The sequence below is a fragment of the Salvelinus fontinalis genome, chromosome 1, assembly GCF_029448725.1.
Source record: "Salvelinus fontinalis isolate EN_2023a chromosome 1, ASM2944872v1, whole genome shotgun sequence".
Classification (NCBI taxonomy): domain Eukaryota; kingdom Metazoa; phylum Chordata; class Actinopteri; order Salmoniformes; family Salmonidae; genus Salvelinus; species Salvelinus fontinalis.
Genome location: NC_074665.1, coordinates 23,260,620 through 23,286,918, shown reverse-complemented (window position 1 = coordinate 23,286,918; position 26,299 = coordinate 23,260,620). Strand labels below are relative to the sequence as shown.

The 26,299-nt window shown below is 42.2% G+C and overlaps 1 protein-coding gene across 5 annotated transcripts in view; it reads left to right on the top strand.

The window, feature by feature from the left end:
• Window positions 1-212: 212 nt before the first annotated feature.
• The window catches only part of LOC129842521 (thyroid hormone receptor alpha-like), a 185,779-nt gene continuing 159,692 nt past the window's right edge, over window positions 213-26,299 (top strand). For 2 of the 5 annotated variants that reach the window (XM_055911416.1, XM_055911341.1), the window contains exon 1: window positions 213-802. The gene's annotated coding sequence lies outside the window, so the exon portion shown is untranslated. Of the gene's footprint in view, window positions 803-9,516; window positions 9,809-26,299 lie in introns of all 5 variants that reach the window. The other 3 variants (XM_055911133.1, XM_055911282.1, XM_055911217.1) reach the window with 2 other exon arrangements.

Sequence of the window (26,299 nt, the reverse complement as noted above, 5' to 3'; positions counted from 1 at the left end):
TAGCCTCAGTTTGATTGAAAATGGTTTTGTCTTATTGAGAAAAGCTCATGGTCCTCACCTAACCTCATCTCCCACCGGGTAAGGCAAGTGAGGTACTAGAGGTCTTTCATTCTTCTTTGTGAAGGGAGGAGCTGGACCGCGTCCTCGGCGAACCTAGCCTATATGAGGACGAGAATAACGCACCACGCCAGACTCGTTTCAGTGTGAATGGCAGGGGATGCTCAACATCTCCACACTAGGCTACATTAATTCTCATGGTCTCACATTCAAAGCGAATATTGCTACTTTTAAAGTCGTTTAAAAAAAAATCTGAGGTAGATGTGTTTGTACTTTACAGTGTTAGTCCTGTAGAGAGTGGTAGTCCTGTAGAGAGCGGTAGATAGCCAGTTTTATTAAATTGTTTTATGCGGGCCCAGAGCTTTGCATTGGCCCAGAGCAGTGTGCGCCCCATACTGTACATATGCGGAGGGAGGAGCAATAGTATATCTCTTGATTCCATTTCCCTGTCGTGGCAGCCTACCGAAACGTTACTGGAGCACATTTTTACACACACCTCATGGGGAATCCCAAATAACGAGCACCTTGTGACTTTGTTTAAGTGCAAATTAGGAACCGCACGAGACGTTTTGACGGCAAGCGGCGCTTTGCAGAGGAATTTTTTAAAATAGGAAAGCCCGGTACTGTGCAGTTGCATACCCTACCACTCCACTTGCGCTTTATACGGGGAGGCTTTGACTTTTTCATCCTCGTTTCAGTCTCAAAACAACCGTATTCCTGTCCAAAACAGTAGAAGAACCTGACGGTGAGTCTCATTGGCACATATTTACTTTCAAACGTGTTCTACCCACCTTGCATGTCGCATTTGTGCGTATTTGTCTGTCCAAGCTAGCCCCAGTAGCTGCATGGTTTGACAGATCAGCAGCGTTATGTAGGCTACAGTATCGCTTCACCTTGGCCTCCTACAGTTTGCTTGCTAAAATATAATTCGCCGCAATTGCTGTTGTACTGTTGTTGTAGTGTTTATTTAATGTATTGTCTGATGTAGTTGTCGATGCAGATAGTCAGTGTACAATGTGTTCACGTAATCAACTGAGGGGCCTAACTTGTATTTATTAATTTATGATACCACACACACACACACACACACACACACACACACACACACACACACACACACACACACACACACACACACACACACACACACACACACACACACACACACACACACACATATACACGCATCTGTCTATTATTGTGCAGGTTATATTGTGTGGCCTTGTGTGTAGGAGGTACACATATTATTTTAGCAAGTAAGTGTCATATTGTTCAAATCTGGTGCAGGTATGTTTGTAGCACAGTTGCAGCAAATACTTTGGATAACTGCCAACTTCTAAGGGTTACAGTACAAATTACACATCACATTTGCAATGAAACCGCAGAATGAAACTGATAATTCTAGGCCTATAGCTCCATGAATATTGATTTCTGACTGTCATAGGGCATGATAATACTAACAATATGGGCCTGGAAAATATCATGGAACACTTGTTTGGGAAATTCCCAAGTTACTGTGTAATGTCAATAGCTTGGTACAATGTTACTTACTATTCTATTACAATAAATGTGTCTATTTTCTTAGCGCTGTCATGCAGTTATGTATATTTAAATGTTGCCTTGCTATCCAAACTCCAAATGCAACACCACGCCCATGGACATTAAAGTTTCTTCTCCGCAATCAGTCAATAGTGTACAACTGCAGCCCGCAATTCGGGGCGTTCCTGCATGTGGTCATTCCTGGATCTGCAGGAACGCCCCCCCTCGAGCAAATCCATTATAGACCATCTGATTGGTTCCAGAAACGGATGGGTTGGGCCAGACCCAGAACACACATGGGTAAAGCGGCGTTTTGAAAATGTGTCATTGGCTTTGATACTCTGATTGGTTAGAAATGATCCAATCACTGATGGCTATGTTTTTGCACACATGGGGACCATTTTTAGTAGCCTAGGGCCCAGGACAAATGTGGCCTTTAATAAACGCTTTTCGTGCAGTTATACATCATTGTGTATGACTAGATACTTTTGTAATATCGCACAAATGATGGAAATGACAGGCTACTTTGACACTGACCAACTGAGAATCTGAGATCAACAAAAACAACCTTGTCTTGAATCCATTAATAGACTAGGCCTAGGTGTGTGGAGACACACATATTGTACAATATGACAAGAAAATGATAGTCCTAAAAAAAGCTTTTCAGTTTCACTGACTCACCCAATAATGCACAGCTCACTATGCGCTCGTGCCAAAGCCTACTTCTCTCTTGTTTTACTTAAAACAATGTTTGCTCAGTAGGCCTATTTGGAAGTTGATTAAATATTAAAGTAGCTTAAAGCAGACAGATTAGAGTCTTCTCTCTTCAGCAGGAGCCATTTTTCTTTCCAGCCACATCTAGGCAATAAAAAATAAAAAGCTATTGATCCTCTGTGGCTAAATTATAGGACGACTCAGGATGACCTGAAATATTCTGCTTTGACAAAATGTGATGCTGTTTTCAAATGAAACACAATACCTTGCTCTTGTTAATGCTTTTAGAATTGATTTGAAGGCTATTCTGAATATTTCATTTCTTTCTGAACAGACAGCAGTAATTCTATAACTTTGGCACATGTATTTACATTTATCAGGGGTGCTGCAGCACCTCCAGCAACTTTCCCGCAGCTAAGGAAATAATTGATGAAGTGCTGTTATGCGTAGGCTATCAGCCAACCAGGCCGAATATTGATGGGGATGTAAATCAAGTGTTATCAAGTGTTAATCAAATGTTATGCTGCTGTGGCAGTACTGTTGATATTTAAACTAATTAGCTTGCTACACACACTCGACCGGGCGCGCACAATCTCCGTACAGGACAGACCAATGGACGGGGTGGGGGGGGTGGGGGGGGGGACTTGACGATGTCACAACGACTTGGGGGCAGTGGGTTCAGAACAACGTCATACAAGTGGTAGGGCAAATATCAGGGATACTGATAGCTGTTTTCATTTGTGAGGGAGATATTTCCCAGCTTTATGATCCAGAGTTCAGATTTCCACCTACACATGAATCATTACCTAGTTGTTTAAATCTCTGTCTTCTTTGCCTCTGTTGATTAGCCTTGGCCCTTGGCCAAATCAGACATTACACCATAAACATGTTTCTAAAAGCAAATAAACCCAGTGTGGGCTTTGGAAAGTTTCTGTAATTCAATGTTTTCATTTGTGTACAGTAACTCAGCCTCCTACATTTTTGGTTCCATCACTTTCAGATGGGATGTTAAAGGGGTGTCCTGACTCTCTGTGGTCACTAAAGATCCCATGCCACTTATCGTAAAAGTAAGGGTGTTAACCCTGGTGTCCTGGCTAAATTCACAACCTGGCCGTCATACCATCACGGTCGCCTAATCATCCCCAGCTTCTAATTGGCTCATTCATCCCCCCTCCTCTCTCCTGTGTGTCACGATCGTCAAAGGGAGAGAGAGAGGACCAAGGCGCAGCGTGTGCAAAATACATCTTCTCTTTATTATGAAGATGAACACGAAACGAAACACTTATACAAACTATACAAAACAACAAACAACCGTGAAGCTACAAACGAAAGTGCACACACAAGCTACTTACGTTCAACATAGACATAATGAATTTATTAAACACGACGAACACTGACACGAACTATACTTGAAATATTTACAAAATAACAAACAAACAACGTAGACTGACCTGAACATGCAAACTACATACAACGAAGCCCGCAATGAACAGGGAAAAAACGAACGAGACGAGACAGTACCGTGTGGTGCAATAAACACAGACACAGCGACAATCACCCACAAACAAACAGTGAGAACAACCTACCTTAATATGACTCTCAATCAGAGGAAACGCCAAACACCTGCCTCTAATTGAGAGCCATACCAGGCAACCCATAAACCCAACATAGAAACACAACACATAGAAATGCCCACCCAGCTCACGTCCTGACCAACAAAACAAAGGATTAACACAATAACTAGGGTCAGAACGTGACACTGTAACTATTCCCCAGGTCGTTGCTGTAAATGACAATCTGTTCTCACTCAATTTAACTGGTAAAATAAGAGTTAAAGATACAAAAAAAAGAAAAAATGCACTATGTGTACAGGTTTACATGGTTTATTATGTGTGTATTAGTGCATACTGTTTATGTTTAGTACGGGGGAGATATCAGTAAGATTGACTGACCTTCATGTCTTAAACTAATGATGGACTTTCGTTTGTCTTTGCTTATTTGATCTGTTCTTGCCATAATATGGACTTGGTCTTTTACCAAATAGGGCTGTCTTCTGTATACCAACCCTACCATGTCACAACACAACTGATTGGCTCAAACGCATTAAGAAGGAAAGAAATTCCACAAATGAACTTTTAACAAGGCACACCTGTTAATTGAAATGCATTCTAGGTAACTATCAGTCAATCAATCAGTCAAATGTATTTATAAAGCCCTTTTTACATCAGCTTGTGTCACAAAGTGCTTATACAGAAACTCAGCCTAAAACCCCGAACAGCAAGCAATGCAGATGAAGAAGCACGGTGGCTAGGAAAAACTCCCTAGAAAGGCAGGAACCTAGGAAGAAACCTAGAGAGGATCCAGGCTCTGAGGGGTGCCCAGTCCTCTTCTGGCTGTGCCAGATGGAGATTATAACAGTATATGGCCAAGATGTTCAAACATTCATAGATGACCAGCAGGGTCAAATAATAATAATCACAGTGGTTGTAGAGGGTGCAACAGGTCAGCACCTCAGGAGTAAATGTCAGGTGGCTTTTCATAGCCGAGCATTCAGAGTTCGAGACAGCAGGTGCTGTAGAGAGAGAGAGTTGAAAACAGCAGGTCCGGGACAAGGTAGCACGTCCGGTGAACAGGTCATGGTTCCATAGCCACAGGCAGAACAGTTGAAGCTGGAACAGCAGCACGACCAGGTGGACTGGGGACAGCAAGGGGTCATCAGGCCAGGTAGTCCTGAGGCATGGTCCTAGGCCTCAGGTCCTTCGGGAGGGAGAGAGAGAGAGAATTAGAGGGAGCATACATACATTCACACAGGACACTGAATAAAACAGGAGAATTACACCAGATATAACAGACTGACCCTAGCCCCCGACACATACACTATTGCAGCATGGAGGCTGAGACAGGAGGGGTTGGGAGACACTGTGGCCCTGTCCGACAATACCCCTGGACAGGGCCAACCAGGCAGGATATAACCCCACCCACTTTGCCAGAGCACAGCCCCACACCACTAGAGGGGTATCCGCAAACCACCAACTTACTACCCTGAGACAAGGTTGAGTATAGCTTATGAAGATCTCCCCCACGGCACGAACCCGATTACTTCATGAAGCTGGTTGAGAGAATGCCAAGAGTGTGCAAAGCTTTCATCAAGTCAATGGGTGCCTACTTTGAAGAATCTGAAATATAAATATATTTGCATTTTTTTCACACTTTTTTGGTTACTACATGATTCCGTATGTGTTATTTCATAGTGTTGATGTCTTCACTATTATTCTACAACGTGTAAAATAAAGAAAAACCCCTGAATGAGTAGGTGTGTCCAAACTTTTGACTAGTACTGTATTCAATACATGTTAGAATCACTTTTAGCAGTGATTATAGCTGCGAGTCTTTCTGGGTAAGTCTCTAAGAGCTTTCCACACCTGGCTTTTACAATATTAGCATATATTTTTTTTATAGCTCTGCCAAGTTGGTTTTTGATCATTGCTAGAAAGCCATTTTCAAGTCTTGCCGTAGATGTTCTAGCTGATTTAAGTCATAACTGTAACTGGGCCACTCAGCAACATTCAATGTCATCTTTGTAAGCAACTCAACTGTATATTTGGCCATGTGTTTTAAGTTATTTTCCTGCTGAAAGTGGATTTGTTTCCCAGTGTCTGTTGGAAAGCATACTAAACCAGGTTTTCCTCTAGGATTTTGCCTGTGCTTAGCTCTATTCTGTTTCTTTTTATCCTAAAAATCTCCTTAGTCCTTGCCGATGACAAGCATAGCCATAACATGATGCAGCCACCACCATTCTTGAAAATATGAAGAGTGGTACTCAGTGATGTGTTGGATTATCCCCAAACATAATGCTTCGTATTCGGGACATAGAGTTAATTTCTTTGCACATTGTTATCAGTTTTACTTTAGTGCCTAATTGCAAACAGGATGCAGGTTTTGGAATATTTTTATTTTATACAGGCTTTCTTCTTTTCACTCTGTCATTTAGGTTAGTATTGTGGAGTAACTACAATGTTGTTGATCCATCCTCAGTTTTCTCCTATCACAGCCATTCAACTCTGTAACTGTTTTAAAGTCACCATTGGCCTGATGGTGAAATCCCTAAGCGGTTTCCTTCCTCTCCGTCAACGGTATCTTTGTAGTGACTGGATGTATTGATACACTTTGATATTTTAGTCATTTAGCAGACACTTTTATCCAGAGTGACTTACAGTAGTGAGTGCATACAGTTTTTGTACTGGTCCCCCATGGGAATCGAACCCACAACCCTGGCGTTGCAAGCTCCTTGCTCTACCAACTGAGCCACACCATCCAAAGTGTAATTTCTAACTTCACCATGCTCAAAGGGATATTCAATGTATTTTTTACCCATCTCCCAATAGGTGCCCTTCTTTGCGAGTCATTGGAAAACCTCCCTGGTCTTTGTGGTTGAATCTGTGTTTGAAATTCACTGCTTGACTAAGGAACCTTACAGATAATTGTATGTGTGGGGTACAGAGATTAGGTATTCATAAAAAAAATCTGTTAAACACTATTATTGCACACAGAGTGAGTCCATGTAACGCGTTATAAGACGTGTTAAGCAAATTTGTATTTAGGCTTGCCATAACAAAGGGATTGAATACTTATTGACTCAAGACATTTCAGCTTTTCCTCCTCATTTGCCCCTCGGTCTCTCTCTGTCTCTCTCTGTATGGGACAGTGGTGCTGGAAGCTTAGAAAAAGTGAGATAGAGTTCAGTTATATAAGCAGGCTATGCAGTGCAGCCGATGTCCTGATCTGAATCCACTCTATTATGATGTCAGAGAGAGCGGAGAAGAGGAGCCTACAGAGAGACCGTGACATGCTGGGTAGTCAAACACATCGAGCCCTTTCCTGAACAGTCTAGGCTGAGAGTGAGAGTGGGCAATGGTGCCAGACTGGAATTTGTCCGGATTCCATTACTTACTTATACAACATCAACTAAGACTGGACAATGTACTGTCTTTGAAAAATAGTTTTTTTTTTTGGTTACAATGTTCTTCGCTTTGACAGTGAATGGTTTTCATGTCGACTTGACCTGAATACGGTGCAGCAGAGTTAGTCATCCCACACATGTCCCCGGAGTGCTCTCGCGTGATTGTCCCTGCTCATATTTATGACTAATTAGATTATGTCACCAATTTATGCCATGCGCTCACAGGTTGCCCTCGCGGTCTCCGTTCAGAAAGGCGCAGGCAGTCCAGCACAAAAGGCCATCAGCTGATCTGTATGTTTTCGCTCTGCGAATGACAGCATTTGAGGCACATGGTCTTTACCTGGATAAACTTCTCTCAAAACCTTTTATATCAAAGTCCATTTGAATGATTAAGGTGAAGGTAATGTAGAGTTGGTCCCATAGATGTGAGCGTATAACAATTGAGATTGTTTGACTGGCTAAACAATAGCCAGCATTGTCTGTCCTGAGATATGCTCGCATACAATTGTGCATCCAATTTGTTGATCCGCCGGGTTGAATTGAATTGGCCTGACCTTCTCTCAAAGGCTTTAAATGTGCGCTTTTGATAAATGAGTGTTATAACAGTGTGTGACAATGCCAACGTTTACCATTTTTATTTTATTAACATGGTTGACCAAAATGTCATCTTTCTCCCAGAGGTAGAGTTGAAACATGACCTGGCCCAATGCATTAGAGGTTGTTTTGTGCAGTTACCAACAAGTGACTATCTTTAAGCAATAAGGTACCTCTGGGGGTTTGTGGTATATGGCCAATATACCACGGCTAAGGGTTGTTCTTATGCACCACGGTGCGGAGTGCCTAGATACATCCCTTAGCCGTGGTATATTGGCCATATATCACAACCCCCCGAGGTGCCTTATTGCTATTATAAACAGGTTACTAATGTAATTAGAGCAGTACAAATACATGTTTTGTCATACCCGTGGTATACAGTCTGATATGCCATGGATGTCAATCAATCAGCATTTAGGGCTCGAACCACCCAGTTTATAATCCCTTTATACTCTCTTCACCATACTCTCTTCACCATACTCTCTTCACTCTCTTCACTTGACACACTCCCATTGATTTCTAGTCAATATTAACAGGTTTTTATCCTGTCTAGCAACTATATTTCTGTTAATTTATTTTCTGTGAAATCTGAAAAAAGTTTAAAATTTAAAATTTTAATCTCAACTCTAGATTATTCACACTTCTGTAGTTTTTCCACTCTAGCAAGGACAATGTGTGAAGTGCACCAGAGTACACAAAGGCAATGTTTTCAGAAAGCAGTATCCCCCATAATAGTCAAAGAGTATGGTGGTGAATATTCGTGGATACAAAACATTTTTCGTACACAATCATGGTACCAATACTTGTTTCTATTTCACCAGATGTATTTCCTTTAACCGATTATTTTAAAATTGCACACAGAAGTTAAGGATAAATTGCACCCTGCAGTATCCCGGTCGGCCTTCAATTTGAGATACTCAGAGGGGACAGCACTGAGCTAGCCCGCAAAGTCACTTCCTAGAATAGCTTAAACTGTGCAATGTTTCCAAAAACTCCTCCATGAAGCAAGATGGCAACGCACTAAAACGACACTTCCTGATCTTCAATGCCCACTGAGACTTCACATAGGAAACAATGGGGTGACGTCATTGATGTCTTTGTCCATTCATTTTACGGTCTATGGCAGTGGTCACCAACCGGTCGAGCGCAGTAGGTGCACTTGATTCAAAAGTTCCCATTTTTTTTGCCATTTCATTTGTCTGAAATGACAAACTCCGCCTACCAGGCGGACCGGGAGATCTGTGGCTAAATAAATTGAGTCTGCTAAACTGCGCTGGCCAATCGGATAGCTAAAAAAACTGTGCCTACCTACAGCTCCCATGACCCTGGCCACAGCTATATCATAAAAACAATTACTGTAGATAGCGATTTCTTTTAAAACAATTACTATAGATAGACTATCAAAGAATAGCTACAGCAAAGAGCTGCTGTTTTTATGAGTGAGTTCATGTTTAAGTTTTTATTCAGCACTGCCCAAAAAAATTATTCAACACTATTACAAAACATAAAACGTGCTTCTCTCTACTTCCGTTCGCGCTGCAACTGCATGAATGAGTAGCCAAGTGTATCGATAGCCCTTCATTTGTACTATTATTAGCAGCTCGTTGTGTCTATTTTAATATTGAGGAGTATTTCACTTTCTCTGGTCATAGGAACAACAGGAATTTGTGCCTGAGGCAGATGTGGTACCGACTCGAGTTTCGCCATCAGGTCGAAGACAAGACGGTGTCGCCTCTCCTGGTCAGTCTCACCGGAGGAAAAGAAGGAGAGAGCAGGGGTCGTGAGAGGCGGACCCTCTGCTAATCTCTCCCTCCCTCTGCTGAGACTAATACCTTGTTCAAGACAACTGGGAACTCGGAAATCTCTGACTTCAGTGTGTTCAAGACAACTGGGAACTCGGAAATCTCCGACTTCAGTGTGTTCAAGACAACTGGGAACTCGCAGGTGCTACACAAACTCATCTATTTTGTAATCAAAGTTTGAGTTTTTAAATATAATACGGTCTGAGGAGAACAATATTGGCAGGCCAGGCATATAGCCAATATGCTGTTATAATGTATTAAACCTACTGTACACACTCCATTCCTACAGAACTGTTTTTATTAGATTCATGATTTTATGTTTTATTCTGAGCGGTAGATCTTGGCTTGCTTTTTGACTGCAAAAGTGATCTTGAGGTTGGTTGGTGACCACTCGTCTATGGTTTAACCAGTAGATAGGGGTCAAAAGACAGATGAGGTCAGATGAGACTTAAATGGTTTAGGGTTGTCATTGTGACTCGCCATTGGCTGAGGTGAAGAAGGGGCTATTTACTGAGTGCAGGTTGTCATTTCTGTGTGACTAATGGTTTTCCTCAGGCACCGTTTCAGGTGAGCTTCTACGTCACCCTAAGCTTAAAGTTGCACTATGCAGAAACCGCTCCACCATTTCCTGGTTGCTAAAACTATAATAGTTCACCTAATTTCAGTTTGTGACAAAATAAGATAGTATAGTGTAGAGAATCATTGTACCATCTGAACCTCTGTGAAATATATTTTACATAACCACAAATATTGTTGTTTCAGCTGTTTGAAGCTGGTGTACAAAACGGAACGTAAAAGACTCAAAAACAAAACTTAAGAATGAGAAGCATAGATATAGCACACATAGAACAGATCTGCTGCTTCTTAGACTTGCTTTCAAGTATAATGACCAATCTATGTGAATTTGGTCAGGTCTCCCAAAAAGGGACAAATTGTTCTATGTTGCTTTTATTCTTGAATGCAATGATTGATTTTGGGCACCACACTTTTTCAGCGAACATACAATGAACTTCATGAACCGTGTAGGTACCTGTTCACCTCTCAGTGTGAACTTGAGTGAAGTGGCGGATGAGTTGCTTACGTCCGTACAGTACTAATGAAGCTGAACTTTGACTGTCTGCTTTCAGCCTGTTCAGAGGACAACGCAGCCCCCCTAACTGCTGATAAGCTTGCCTGGCGTCTTTGAGATAACGCACACTACCACAGATGACAACACTCGCACACAAGCAGACCACTACCAACAAACCGTCTGCGTCTCGCCTTCAGAGGCAAATGTGTGGCTTTACAAAGTTTTTTTTTGTCTCTGTTCTTTCAGCTCCAGCCAAGCTAAGCCAAGCCTCCTCTCTTCATTTCCTAGCAGGCAGGGTCCCTATAACTTTTCTGTTTCTGCTCCTTTTTATTTGCTTTTTCTCCTCGGCTGGGATTTCCATGCAAATGGCTGCCAGACAGCGCCCTCCTCCACCTCTCTTGCCACTCCTAGTATGAACATGACTGCGAGACTTCCATGAGCCCACTCTCTGCCTCAGGGCCTCTCTCTCAATTCAATTCAATTCAAGGGGCTTTATTGGCATGGGAAACATATGTTAACATTGCCAAAGCAAGTGAAGTAGATAATATACAAAAGCCTCTCTCTCTTTCTTTCTCTCTCTTTCTCTCTCTCTCTTTCTTTCTCTTTCTCTCTCTCTCTCTCTCTTTCTTTCTTTCTCTCTCTTTCTTTCTCTCTCTCTTTCTCTCTCTGTCTCTCTGTCTCTCTCTGCCTCTCTCTCCCTCTCTCTCTCTGCCTCTCTCTCTCTTTCTTTCTCTCTCTCTCTCTTTCTCTCTCTGCCTCTCTCTCTCTCTCTCTCTCTTTCTGTCTTAATCCTCAGCCGACCTCAGTTCACAGGGACATAACATAATAAGGTATAAAACATCCCTTTATTGGACGGGGAGAGTTGAGGCTGTTTTACACATATCAACAGCAGTCATGTGGCCCTGGCTACGACTGCTTGTTCCCTCCATCTCTACAACCCCTTTCATGAGCTGGAAGATTTTGGCGCGCGGCGCGGGAGCGTTATTTTTGCCAGGGCGACGGCTTTACGAGTAGGAGCCCATCTGACACTGTCTGGCATGGGCCCATTTTAGTAGCCTCTCTGTTTGTGTTTACGCACTGGGAGAGAAGTGAAGTCGTGACGGATTTGCGGAGATGTCACAGGCAAGCAGAGTAGCAACCGTGACTGGCGTAGCATGATTCAGTATAAATATACACAGGTCTTCTCTGGACTACAACTACTGTAGTTTAATCTGCCCAGAATATCAATATCATAATTTAAGCCACAAGTAGTAGTCTAATCTTGACTCTTTTTTTCAAAATATTCCCTAAGGTATAATTATTGTTGTAATAGTTACTTACCATCTGTAAATAGGCCATCGTTTTATTGCTTAAATGAAAAGTGAACTGCTAAATGTGTTTATTAACATCCAATTATTATTATATATCTTTTTTTTAATCTTACCCATTATTTTTACTTTGTCAAGAAACACTTACTTGGTTAGCGTGCTGAGTCAGCATACTGCCTCAGAATAATCATCAAACTGCAACAGAATGGGAAGGAAATTACAAACGAGCACAAAAGTTTACATAAGATCGCCACGATCTTAGCTCTGCCCTCCCGAAGCTTCCACAGAACTGCCAATCAGGGTGGGGAGAATAAATGGGTGTCTATGGTGAAGAAACACTGCTATTTTATTGCCCTGTTTTTGTAATCTTTCACGCTTCAGGAAATTTCGATGGACTTATTCCAGGAGCTGAGGGTATGGCAGGTCCCAAGCAGCAGTCCGTCCACCTCTTCATTGAGCCTTTCAAATTTAATGCCACTTCTTACACTAGGGTCCTATTTTATTTTTAACGCTAACTGGCTAACATATACAAGGCCAAATAAGAGCTCCTTGTTGCACAGTCGGCCCTTAAAATAGAAACGTGGCTTTTCGTTAAAGCCCCGGCTCTTCACCCAAGACAGGCTGTGGAATTCCAAGTATGGGGAAGTGAATGGACTTAGGGATAATGTGTGTGTGCGCGTGTGTGCGCGTGTGTGTGGGGAAGTGAATTTACTTTGGGATAATGTGTGTGTGAGAGAGTAGGCCTTATTAAGCTTTTACTGTGCTGGGTTATGACATCCTGCCTCCTTTTGACTGTCACTACAAGGCTTACATATTAATTTATTGCAAGCTGCTTCAGTTGGAGAGCGCCCAAGTTTTTGATCACACTTCTGGCTCTCTCCCTTAATACATAGTCCCACATCAGTTTCCCTGGGGCGATGAACAGAGAGATGTGTGTAAAATATTCCCCTGGCTACAGAGAGAGACAGAGAGAATAACTACAGTTTATTTTTTGTGTCTTGCACTGAAATACTGAAGTGTTGATGTTGTCCCTCCATCACTTTTTTTGGACAAGACATGACCCTTTGCTCAGTGAGCCGCAATCCCCGTCCCAAGGTTCAATGTTTGTCTGACGAGAGACATCTGAAAGATGAACTTTCCTGAATCATATTGTTATTCTCCACATGATTACACTCTGACTGAGTTACTGTACATTCGACAGTAAGCCAAGCCTGGGGCAGTTACTGGTTTTGTTTTTATTCCTGTGGTGAAATAATCTCATAAACCACAGTAATTAATTGAACACCCACAGTAATTTATCACTATCACTGATATTATTAGCATACGAATTGTGATACCAATTAAGGCATCACATGAACATGATACAGTATTGGTTCAAATTCTGCGTCAAAATCCCCCCGGTATGGAGATTATTTCCAATGATCTATTGCAGTCAGTATGCAGTGAATGGGCAACCAATGTACTCTGTGAACTGTGTTGATTGATAGATAGGTGAGGGATGAATAGCTGGGGATAGGGCAGGGCTGGGGCTGGGTTGCCAGCCAAGGTGAGATCCTGTAATGAGGGCTTGCAGGAGTTCTCTTCCAAAAGATTAGCAACCACGCTAGCAACCCAACCGACGAAGGGGGCCCTGCACATAGGAGGCCCTGCACATAGGAGGCCCTGCACATAGGAGGCCCTGCACATAGGAGGCCCTGCACATAGGAGGCCCTGCACATAGGAGGCCCTGCACATAGGAAATAGGAAACTCCACTACACAAAACCCTCCTCTGTTTGTTGACGCTGCCGTGCCCGCTGCTGCTGATTCTACCTCCATTTGTCATCTTGTCATCGTGTCCCGATTGTTATCTCAGCTCTCAATTTAACCCCCGTCACTCCCTCCCTCTCCCGTCCTGCACACCTGTTATTTCATGCATCGGGTGACTTGGCCATGAGAAGGCGTCTTGATATTATTTTGTGGGAGTGTGTGTGTGCATGTGTGTGTGTCTGTGAGGAGGCAGTGGTTGGGTGTATGTCACAATGAAGTCATAGCTCAAGGGGACTTGACGAGCGTAACATTGCACTGTATTTGGTTTGTGGTGTGTGTGGGTGTGTGTTTGTATGCCCGTACGTGCGTTTGTGTGTATGTCTGTTTGTCTGTGTGAATTCCCATTGTGTCCTCATGGGTGTGGATGCATTTAAACAATTAGCACTTTTCCCATCCAGAAATAGAGATTGTTGTTCGCCAGTATACTATTACCAACAACTAGAAACTTCACCGTCCGTGTCTTTGACTGTGACACACCGTGACTGTCAAGGGTTGGAACCGGTTCAGGGAACAGAATAAAAAAAAAAACGGAAAATAGTACAATTATTGGAGGAACAGAACCCGAACCGAAAACGAAAGCGATCTATACTGTTCCAGAACGTAACCGTTATTTTAAAAGCATGGGAACTGGTTAATAACATTATTTTATGTTCTGGACATTTTTTTTCCAGTCCCACAAAAATCGCAGCAAAGTGCCTATGCAAAGCCCTCACTCTGTCACTCAGAATCTTATTCCAGCCTCTGCCTGCCAGCTGGAAATCTTTTCCTAGGTTACTAGGTTACTATAGCCTACATAGGTTACTATAGCCTACTGACGATATTACAAGTGTAATTCAGAAATTAGGAAGAGATGTTTAATTAGAGAAGAATGGATTTACTTTTTCACTGCTAGTTGTTTCACATTGGATTTATTAACTACAAAAAAGTAAGATGTGTTGTTAATTCTAATTCTAGTTAATTCTCTTCACACACAAGTTTGTTAGTTGGCTAGCTAGCTAACGCTTGCTCTGGTCCAACATTAAACCAAAGACATTCAAAGTTCCTCAATAGAAGCCGCTCCTCCATAGGTGTAATTCTGTGGGCCTAATTCAGATAATACATGTCATAAGAAGATGCCCAGCGCTTCAAGACAAGCTTCCTCCACCCTCTCTCGCTCTCTCCTCCCCCTTAAAATAGCATTTGCTCTAACCAACTTTCCTATACAGATTAAATCACGTGCCCGATCCACAGCAAGCTGCTCTATCAGCACTGGTTGCTGAAGTAATTTACTGTCAAGCTAAATGTAAATTTTTGGGGGGATATTTCAGACGTTTAAAGATGCACTATGCAGAAATTGCCCTGCCATTTCCTGGTTGCTAAAATTGTGATAGTTCCTAATTTCAGTTTATTTGACCAAACAAGTAAGTATAATGTAGAGAATCATTGTACCATCTACACCGCTATGAAATGTATTTTCCACAACCAAAAATATTGTATTTTCAGCTGTTTGAAGCGGTGTACAAAACCGAAAGCTAAAGACGCAAAAAAGGAACTTAAAAATGGAAGGCATGGAACTAGGGCACATAAAACAGATCTACCGCTTCTTAGGCTTTTAATGAGAATGACAGATCTATAACTCACATTTCTATCTGAATTCTGTTGGGTCACCCAAAAAGTTACATATTGCAGCTTTAAAAAGGAACAGAAAGGAACAATGTAAACCGTACATTTTTGGGGGGTTACAACCGGTTCAGAACTTTATTTTGTTGTCAGAACAGTGTAACGGGAAGAGAAAAAAAATATGGTTCTATTCAGAACGAAACGATTAGAAATGAATTTATGTTCCAACCCCTGATGACTGTTTGATTTGATTTGGATTTATCAGGATGCCCATTAGCCGACAGCTTGTTGACAATTCTTTCATATATTTATAGAGTGCCGTGTCATTACATGACCGTCATTGATCTCGCTTTCGAAGAAGAACTCTGTACAACACCAATAAGTTATTTACAACCTAATTAATGCACAAAAACATGAGCTACCAGTTTGGAGCAATGTTTTATTTATTTTTTATTTTTCCTTTATTTAACTAGGCAAAACCCCAACCCGGAAAACGCTGGGCCAATTGTGCGCCGCCCTATAGGACTCCCAATCACAGCCGGTTGTGATACAGCCTGGAATCGAACCAGGGTCGGTAGTGACACCTCTAGCACTGAGATGCCATGCCTTAGACCACTGCGCCACTTGGGAGCCCAATGTAGGGTAGTGTTGTCACGATACCAGAATTTTGACCTATACCAGGTCTAGTATCACAATACACGATACTATCACGATACTCAATACCAAAAACGATACCACGGCAAAAAATAAGGATTATTAGCCAAAGTCACAGAATGGACCTTGATCCAAAAATATGAAATCAGCTACTGCTCTGTTCAATCTTTGGGCATCTTTTGAGTTTGAATTTCTGTACATCAAAATTTTTTCAGAGACTGCCATGTATGCATTAATGGAGTCAATTATACAGTCATACAATCAATTTGACTTTGGTAAAAGAAAACAATCTAACTACATAATGGTAATCATTTATTTGAATGGTAAATCTATATTGATAAATTGGGTAAATCAAGATGTCGCCTAGGCCTATCCACAATACAGGTGAATGCACTTTCAAAAAGAGTGTGTGCATGCATTGAGTTACTGAGCTTGTTTTAGGTGATTTCATGGGACTACAGATGACAAACAATCTGTTTCCCTTCTATTTGGGACTTATTTTATTGTACTGATAAACAACATTTGCATAGAAGTAGCTAGGCTTGGGCGGTATCCAGATTTTCATATTGTCATACCATCCTTCTCTTATACTGCGACTTATGGTATTACCGGCATAGCACACCAGAATGCTAACAAAATTAGCACTAACTAATAGCGAAATCACATAGACAATGTTAGCTAAAGGTTAACGAGCGAAAACAAACATAAACAAATTGCAAAAACAGGCAAATCCAACTCATAAAGTTATATAAACATAGCTAGTCTCTACCGAATGTCATTTTCAGTGAGTGTGGACATTTTCAAGCGAAAGTGAACTAGAGAAATTGCACAAATGAACAAAGTTGTGATGCATGCTTTTCTGAGGAAGAGCAGCATGTGTAGTACACAGAGCAGAAAGGAGTAGAACGCTACTAGTAAGCACAAGGAAAAATGGCAGCTGTACAGATAACTCATCCAGAGCTCTTTGACTTCTGGCAGAAAGCCATTATAAGATTACCAAAAGTATGTGGACACCTGCTCGTTGAACATCTCATTCCAAAATCATGGGCATTAACATGGAGTTGGTCCCCCCCTTTGCTGCTATAACAGCCTCCACTCTTCTGGGAAGGCTTTCCACTAGGTTTTGGAACATTGCTGCGGGGAATTGCTTCCATTCAGCCACAAGAGCATTAGTGAGGTCAGACTCGCAGTCGGCGTTCCAATTCATCCCAAAGGTGTTCGATGGGGTTGAGGGCAGGGCCTGTGCAGGCCTGTCAAGTTCTTTCACACCGACCTCGACCAATAATTTTTGTATGGACCACGCTTTGCACCACGGAACTGTCATGCTGAAACAGGAAAGGGCCTTCTCCAAACTGTTGCAACAAAGTTGGAAGCACAGAATCGTCTAGAATGTCATTGTATGCTGTAACGTTAAGATTTCCCGTTCACTTGAACTAAGCAGCCTCGCCCGAAACCATGAAAAACAGCCCCAGACCATTATTCCAACTTTACAATTGGCACTATACATTGGGGCAGGTAGCGTTCTCCTGGCATCGGCCAAACCCAGATTTGAATGTCGGACTGCCAGATGGTGAAGCGAGATTCATCACTCCAGAGAAAGCATTTCCACTGCTCCAGAGTCCCATGGCATTGATTTTTACACCACTCCAGTCGACGCTTGGCATTGTGCATGGTGATCTTAGGCTTGTGTGAGGCTGCTCGGCCATGGAAACCCATTTCATGAAGCTCCCAACTAACAGTTCTTGTGCTGATATTGCTTTCAGATGCAGTTAAGAAATTGGTTGTGCGTATTGCAACCGAGGACAGACAATTTTTATGGGCTACGCACTTCAGCACTCGGCTGTCCCATTTTGTGAGATTGTGTGGCCTACCACTTCGCGGCTGAGACATTATTGCTTCTAGACGTTTCCACTTCACAATAAGATAACTTATAACAGTTGACCAGGGCAGCGCTAGCAGGGTCAAATTTTCACAAACTGACTTGTTGGAAAGGTGGCATCCTATGACGGTGCCACATTGCAAGTCACTGAGCTCTTCAGTAAGGCTATTCTACTGCCAATGTTTGTCTATGGCGATTGCATGGCTGTGTGCTTGATTTTATACACCTTGTCAGAAACGGCTGTGGCTGAAATAGCCAAATCCACTAATTTGAAGTGGTTTCAACAGGCTGTTGTATAAATAATGTATCTGATAGCAAACATTTAGAAGTAAATTGCATTCAAGTGTAACTTCATCAACTCATATGCGCTGCACAACAGAGACTCGCTGATCGATATAGAACGCTATGGACTCACCAGCTCGCTTTCTCCTGTTGTGCTATTTACAAACCAACACGTGAGTGGCTCAACTGTTCAACTGGGGAACTACGGTAAGCTTCATCATTTAAAATAATGTGACAGATGAAATGAAGAACGCAATCTTCTTTATCTCCTAAGTTATTGCACTGCTGGTAATAACTTTAAAAAGTATCTACAAATATTCACCATTATTGAAAATCTTCAAAGAAATCCTTTTGACGGTATTGACGATATTGAAAAACCATCCTGTGGCTTTTTCCAAGTACCCCGGTATACAGTAAATATGGTATACTGCCCAAGCCTAGAAGGAGCTTTCTTTATAAAAAATGTGCGCTGTCTCTTTAACCAGTAATGATGTCATTCACAAGGCAATCAGTTCGCTGAGGCAATACTAGATAGTATTTGTGAGAGACGTGAGAGAGAATAAGTGAATGAATAAAGTTTTTGGTGGCAAACAGCTTTGAAATAAGTATATTTTGCATGATGGTTTGCATATTAACACAAACAAAGTACTAGGGTAGTTAATTGATATTAGCTTTAGCTGTCAGCTAGCAAGGAAAGCTACCGGTGTCTTCTTCCATTGTAAAGTGTTCTAGCCTGTATGGACATTGTTTTGTGAACAGTAATTAAAAACCCTCTAGAGTCTATTAGGTGTGTACTTGTGCATTTTGGATGGTGTTATGCATCAATGTACAGTACGCCTTTAAGATTTTGACATATGTTTAAGTGCAGCTGGCTGTGTCAGTGTTTATGTACTCATATGAAAGGGCAGAGTTCAGGATCATGTGAATATCTCTCTATAGTTCCCTGGTGTGAGGAAACATTATCCTCATGATGCAATGGATCTGTGATTACTGCACGTGACCAGACTTTTAGAGCAATAGACTCACTGACCGGGACAGAGTACACACACCCATATGAATGCATACATACAAGTACAGATAATCCTCCATGCATTTGTAAGCAGCACTCTTACACCCTCACACACACACACCCACATACACACACACACACACATACACACACACACACACACACACACACACACATACACACACACACACACACACACACACACACACACACACACACACACACACACACACACACACACACACACACACACACACACACACACACACACACATTTCGACAACTTGGACAACAAGTGTTAATATAGATAACTGTCTTCTGTACAGCTGTTCTTGCCCTAAGAGCCTGTAAATTGAGTTGAACTCAATGACTGAGGAGCAAATCGGTACAGTAGAGTTGGCTCGTGGGACACGTTCCAAACAGATACTCCATTTCCACCTTGCCTCGGTTGAGTCCTTGACCCTTGTCCATGTTGGGACGTGTCCAACTGTTCCCTGTGCATCCCTGCATTCCACATCTGGAGTACTCTATGGGCCAAGGCTGGCAGTGTGGCCCCAGAGAGATTGTGTGTGCGTGCGTGTGTGTGTGCGCGTGTGTGCACGCGTGTGTGTGTGTGTGAATGTTCCAATGAAATAAGTGATTATTGAACTGGATTTGAGGATGTGTACACGCTCACAGTTCAGGCATGGGCTATTCTGAGGATGTCAACACAACCGACTTCTCATCAGCTGTTTGCATTTCTTGTAAGGGACAATATACACAAATCACAAGATCTACTTGTCCATCTCTGCAATGCATCTCTGCCAGATACTCTCTTTCCTCTGTAACACAGAACTGAGAGGGAATGGGAAAGGCAGAGAATTAGGTCAGGCATTCCTTTTTCTGAAAAGGGTGTCAGAGTGCTATCCGACCGTACCAGGATCTCTGGCTTTCTTTTCTTTCTTTTTCTTTCAGGAATTTTTTCTCCTAAAGCCACACTGCGCCTAAGTCCATCCTGAAATACATTCTGGGGATGGAAAAACGCTTTCAGAGTAAACTTAAGCGACTAAAACCAGCTATAAAATATGTAGAAAAGATAATGGACCTGTACACTGAGTGTACTAATATTGAGATGCACTCCTATTTGCCCTCAGAACAGCCTCAATTCGTCGGGGACTTTACAAGACGTCAAAAGCGTTCCACAGGGATCCTGGCGCATGTTGACTCCAGTGCTTCCCACAGTTGTGTCAAGTTGTCCCTTGGTTGGTGGACCATTCTTGATACACACATCCATTCTTGATACACACATCTTTCAGAACTAACCATCACCAAAATAAAGGATAGACAGTCAGGGATAATACATTTTTTAAAAGAAAACAATGAATTTAACAATATAGATTTTTTTGTTTATAATGTTTGAGCAAAAGCCCATTGTATTAGCCATGGCAAAATGCATAGGATCACAGGAAATTAGCTTTAAAACTGCAATACTTTCTCTCAGCTGCATGGCAAAATAGGTAGAATTGCAGGAAATGTGCTTTAAAACTGCAACATTGTCTCTCAGCTCCATTGAGAAATGTATAGAATTGTAGGAAATCGGCTTAAAAATGCAAAATTGTCTCTACACCTCCAAGACGGGGCCTCTAAAATCGCCTAGAAAATTCTGCCACGTTGATGGGCCGAACGTGCTTTCTGCCACGCCCACCACTTAAGCCCCTTTTTGATCAAATCAAATGTATTTATAAACCACTTTTTACGTCAGCAGATGTCACAAAAGTGCTTATACAGGACCCAGACAATTTTTTACATTTCTTTCTTTCTCTCTTTCTTTCTCTCTCCCTCTCTCTCTCTCTTTCCCTCAATCTTCCTCTACGTTTCTCTCTCTCTGGGCATTGGAGAGTGCAGAGAAAGTGCAGGGAGAGTTATTTGGCTTGCCCTGCCTGCGAAGGATGGGCCCCATTTTTGACAGACCCCAGCTGATTAATCTACACATTGGCTCGGTTAGTGTGTGTGTGAGTGTGTGTGTGTGTGTGTTCGCTACAGCTTAGCACTTATAAACTATGCGCAGCTCAATAAACTATGCACAGCAACCGGCCACTCATAGATTAAAGTGACTTTAAAACACAAAGATGATGGTTTTAGTTCAAGAGGGGTAATGAAATAATCTTCATGTCATCTGACCATAGCATCGGTTCCAATCGAAGTGCCAATGCTGTTTATCAAACTCCAGGCGGTGCTATGGTCAGATGACATGAAAATAGAGATCTTTGGCCACGCACACCAGTGGTGCGTTTGGCGTTAAAAATCCGAAGCATATGCAGAAAAGTACCTCAAAATGTCCTCAATATGCTGTATGGAGGTATGTACTAAGATCCATCCCAATATGTTCTCCAATCTCATAAAAAATGTTTTGATAAAGGCTCAGTGACGTTATCCTCGCAAGGGCAGTAAGTCGCTCTGGATAAGAGCGTCTGCTAAATGACTTAAATGTAAATGTAAATGTAAGGGGAGAGTCCCGGAGTATTGAAAACAGGGGTGCCAATAATTTTGACCCCTATCTTTTGAGAGTTTTTGTATTACTTGATCAATTTTATTGTATAAAATACTATAATTTCCCCAAATTTTTATAGCGTACAATATAGCTCAGTATTTCTATTATTTATTTTATACAGTCTTTTTTTCTCATCTTTAGTAAGGGTGTCAATAATTATGGACCTGATTGTATTTAATGTTCCAAGCCAGCAACTTATCTGTGTCAGAGTGAGCCGTCATTTGCATACCCCCCATGGCGCTTGTTTACCCTGCACCGCATGCTCTTTGTGATTTACACCCATAGATTAATATAGCTCCACCGATTTCCATAATATGCAAACAGAAGGCTATGATTCAAGAGTGAGGTTTGGCAAACTCTCTCTGGGGGTTGGTTTTGGCTTGGCTACTCTGGTGAGGCCTCGCTTAACTGACTCAGTGACTTTGGCTCCTCTGGGAAAGTCTTATATGAGGGAAAACTGATAGCTGTATATTAGAGCGAAATTGCTTTGCCAGAAACATCCAGGTATACTGTTACTTTAAGTTAGCGTCCAGAGAGAGGCCCATTTTGTTTTTTATTTTGTTTTGGCTGGAATGAGTGGAAAGGAGGATATGGTATAGGCTACCTACATTTAAAACCATGCCTTCTTATCCATCAGCCTTACGACAGCATGACTAGCTCCCACTTGTCATCCCACACTGAAGACAGGTGTTTATAGTAACGACCAAAGTCAAGCTGCTTCAGACACAGGCTGCATTATCTGTGTGGTTCAGGTTCCATTCAGCCAAGGTTTTGTTGTTATAGTTTGGTCCGGTTAGGTATTTAAGGACTACAGTTCTGTTCTCTACTGTGTTTATATTGTTATACTGTCTACTGTTAGGCCATACATACATTCATCCATTGCTGGCCATCTGTGTCAGCCTGAAATATTGTTAAGCATGGTATTATCAGTGTGCGCAACCATCCATGTAGGAATGGAAATTACAGTATACTTGAATGACAGGGTTTCCACACTGAGAGGCATTTCCCAATCTCCCCTTTCACTGTTAACCCTGCTAACTACTATCTTTGCCTAAACAAATGAGGCAGATATAATGTTGTTGACTTAGCTTATAAGATGTGCTGCTCTCTCCTTTCACTGCTCTCCTAACTCACACACACACAGAGATACACACCCAGCACGCACACCACCCAGTCACACACAGACACACGGTGAGCCGCCCGCACAACGCTACGGAAAGCGCCAGGGAGAAACAGCTTGCAAAAGAAGTGACAGACGACCCAGGGATTGAAGTATGGCTGCTAGTCGACCTCCCCCGCAGATAGCAATAAGAGGCTTGACTGACCCTGAACGGGAGGTTGGAACGTTATTAGCCGTTTACCGCAGAGTGAACTCTTAAATCCTTCCTGCTGTCCTCCTGTTTGTGTAAAATGGAGGGCGCGGGAGGCCTGGGCCACTGACCGTTTGAACCCTACCAGTCCACAGCTGACCTTATCTGGCCAGCCTGTGCATATTTATCCCTCTCTGAGAGGCATGTCAACAGCCCTTTGCTACCTTAGCGTAGGGAATAGCATGACAATCTAATGCAAGGCAACACCAAACAGCCATAGCCGCTGTGCACTGCTTTAAAAGGGTACCGTTAGTGTGTGCGAAACCAACATTTGATATCGGCGACAGCTCTGGACGACAGCGACTACAGTTTGTTGGAATTCTCAGGGCTTCACAATGCACCGCTGACCCCTGACCCTGAGCTGTGGGTAGAGATCAGGGGTTGAGTTGTTGTCTAAGTCTGTAGATGCTGCTGCTGAATTCATGTTTGCACTTTTCAGGTATTTCCCTACGGGTGTAAAATGTGGCCCTGAAATTCCTTCAAATGTACACTCACTTACTGAATGTTTCAAATCAAAAACACTTAAAAGGTACGTAGTTATGAAAACCCCTTTTGCCTCTTGTCCATGAAAAGTTTAGTAGTTCGAGAGCTTAGGAGCTGCTAAGCTAGTTACGAATGGCTCACAGAACTACCGTTAACTTCCTTCATACTGGAAGCAGAGACATAAAAATGGTATCCACGAGTTCAGCTGACTAGAGAAGTATTCAGACTCCTTGATCCCCCCCCCCCCCACACACACATTTGGGTTGGATATGATTTGGAAAGACACACATTTGTCTATATAATGTCCCACAGTTAACAGTGCCTCTCAGAGCAAAAACCAAGCCATGAGGTCGAAGGAATTGCCCGTAGAGCTCCGAGACAGGATTGTGTCGAGGCACAGATCTGGGGAAGCATACCAAAATATTTCTGCAGTGTTGAAGGTCCCCAGGAACACGGTGGCCTCTATCATTCTTGAATGGAAGAAGTTTGGAACCACCAAGACTCTTCCTAGAACTGGCAGCCCGTCCAAACTGAGCAATCAGGGGATAAGGCCTTGGTCAGGGAGGTGACCAAGAACCCGATGGTCACTCTGACAGAGCTCCAGAGTTTGTCTGTGGAGATGGGAGAACCTTCCAGAAGGACAACCATCTCTGCAGCACTTCACCAATCAGGCCTTTATGGTAGAGTGGCCAGATGGAAGCCACTCCTCAGTAAAAGGAAAATGACAGCCCACTTGGAGTTTTCCAAAAGGCACCTAAAGGAATCTGACCATGAGAATCAAGATTTTCTGGTCTGATGAAACCAAGATTGAACTCGTTGGCCTGAATGTCAAGCGTCACATATGGAGGAAACCTGTAACCATCCCTTAGGTGAAGCATGGTGGTGGCAGAATATTGCTGTGGGGATGTTTTTCAGCGGCAGAGACTGGGAGACTAGTCAGGATCGAAGTAAAGATGAATGGAGCAAAGTACAGAGAGATCATTGATAAAAACCTGCTCCAGAGCGCTCAGGACCTCAGATTGGGGTGAATGTTCACCTTCCAACAGGACAACAACCCTAAGCACACAGCCAAGACAACACAGGAGTGGCTTCGGGACAAGTTTTTGAATGTCCTTGAGTGGCCCAGCCAGAGCCCGGACTTGAACCCAATTGAACATCTCTGGAGAGACCTGAAAATAGCTGTGCAGCGATGCTCCCCTTCCAACCGACAAAGCTTCAGAGGATCTGCAGAGAAGAATAGGAGAAACTCCCCAAATACAGGTGTGACAAGCTTGTAGCGTCAAACCCAAGAAGACTCAAGGCTGTAATCGCTGCCAAAGGTGCTTCAACAAGGTACTGAGAAAAGGGTCTGAATACTTATGTAAATGTGATATTTCACTTTTTTAAAAATCCATTTTAGATTAAGGCTGTAACGTAACAAAATGTGGAAAAATTCAAGGGGTCTGAATACTTTCCGAATGGCGTCATTGCCAAAATCCTGAACTATCCTTTTAAAGAGCTTTCGGAGCCTCTAAAGATGGGAGGCATTACAGGTTTATGGGTTGACAAGGGATTGACTGCTTATTCCAGGTATTAAATGTATAGTGTGTTAGTTGCCTTTGCTAATATAAACAGTGCCCCTGAAGGGAGTAACAGATATGAGTGCCAACAGTGTTTTCTGATTTCAATGCACTCGCACTGAATTCAGGTGACTCTGCCCAGAGTGGGTGAAAACATGCTTTGGTGATGACATTTCACTTCCTTATGTTGGAAAATACATTTTACCAAGACATTTTTAATGTTCTGAATTGTTCAGCTGGGTCTTTCTCTAACAAATCATTAACATTATATCTAAAAAGTAGGATTTCTTAACCTAATACACCCGACAATATGCACCGAGCTCTGTTCACAGAGCAGTGCAGCTTTATCACCAAAACTTTTTAGGATTTTACATTTTGTGTTCGTCGTCTTCAAAGTTGTTTCCGCGGGTCGCAAAAAGTTAAATTAGCATGAAATGAGCCGAATTAAATGTAAAAGGCTTTGAAAATAAAAAGCTTGGGGTACGCTCATTGACATTTAACAGAGATACACATGTTTTTTTGTGCGAAAACTATGAAAAAGAACAGGAACTTTGCATTAATATGAACATCATATATTACAATATGAAAATACCACGTCATGTCTCAAAATGTATATCTATTCTACCTCTTTATTGTTTTATGTCCTCCGTATTTGAGAAGAAAGATGACAAGTTCAATGGTAAGCCTGTCCTGTAGCCTTAATTCTTTCCCAGCATCCAGCCTAGTTGACGTGAGGCTATTTTCATGACCACTTTTTTTCTCTGGCCTCCATTGATTTAGTCGCCCTACTTCTGGCCATCCTACAAATCAAATCAAATTGGATTTGTCACATACAAGTGTTTATCAGATGTTATTGCGGGCGTAGCGAAATGCTTGTGTTTCTAGCTCCAACAGTGCAGTAATATCTAACAAGTAATATCTAACAATACACACAATCTAAAGGAATGGAATTAAGAATATATAAATATTTGGATGAGCAATGTCAGAGCGGCACAGACTAAAATATGGCAGAATAGGATAGAATACAGTATATACATATGAGATGAGTAATGCAAAATATGTAAACATTATTCAATTGACTAGTG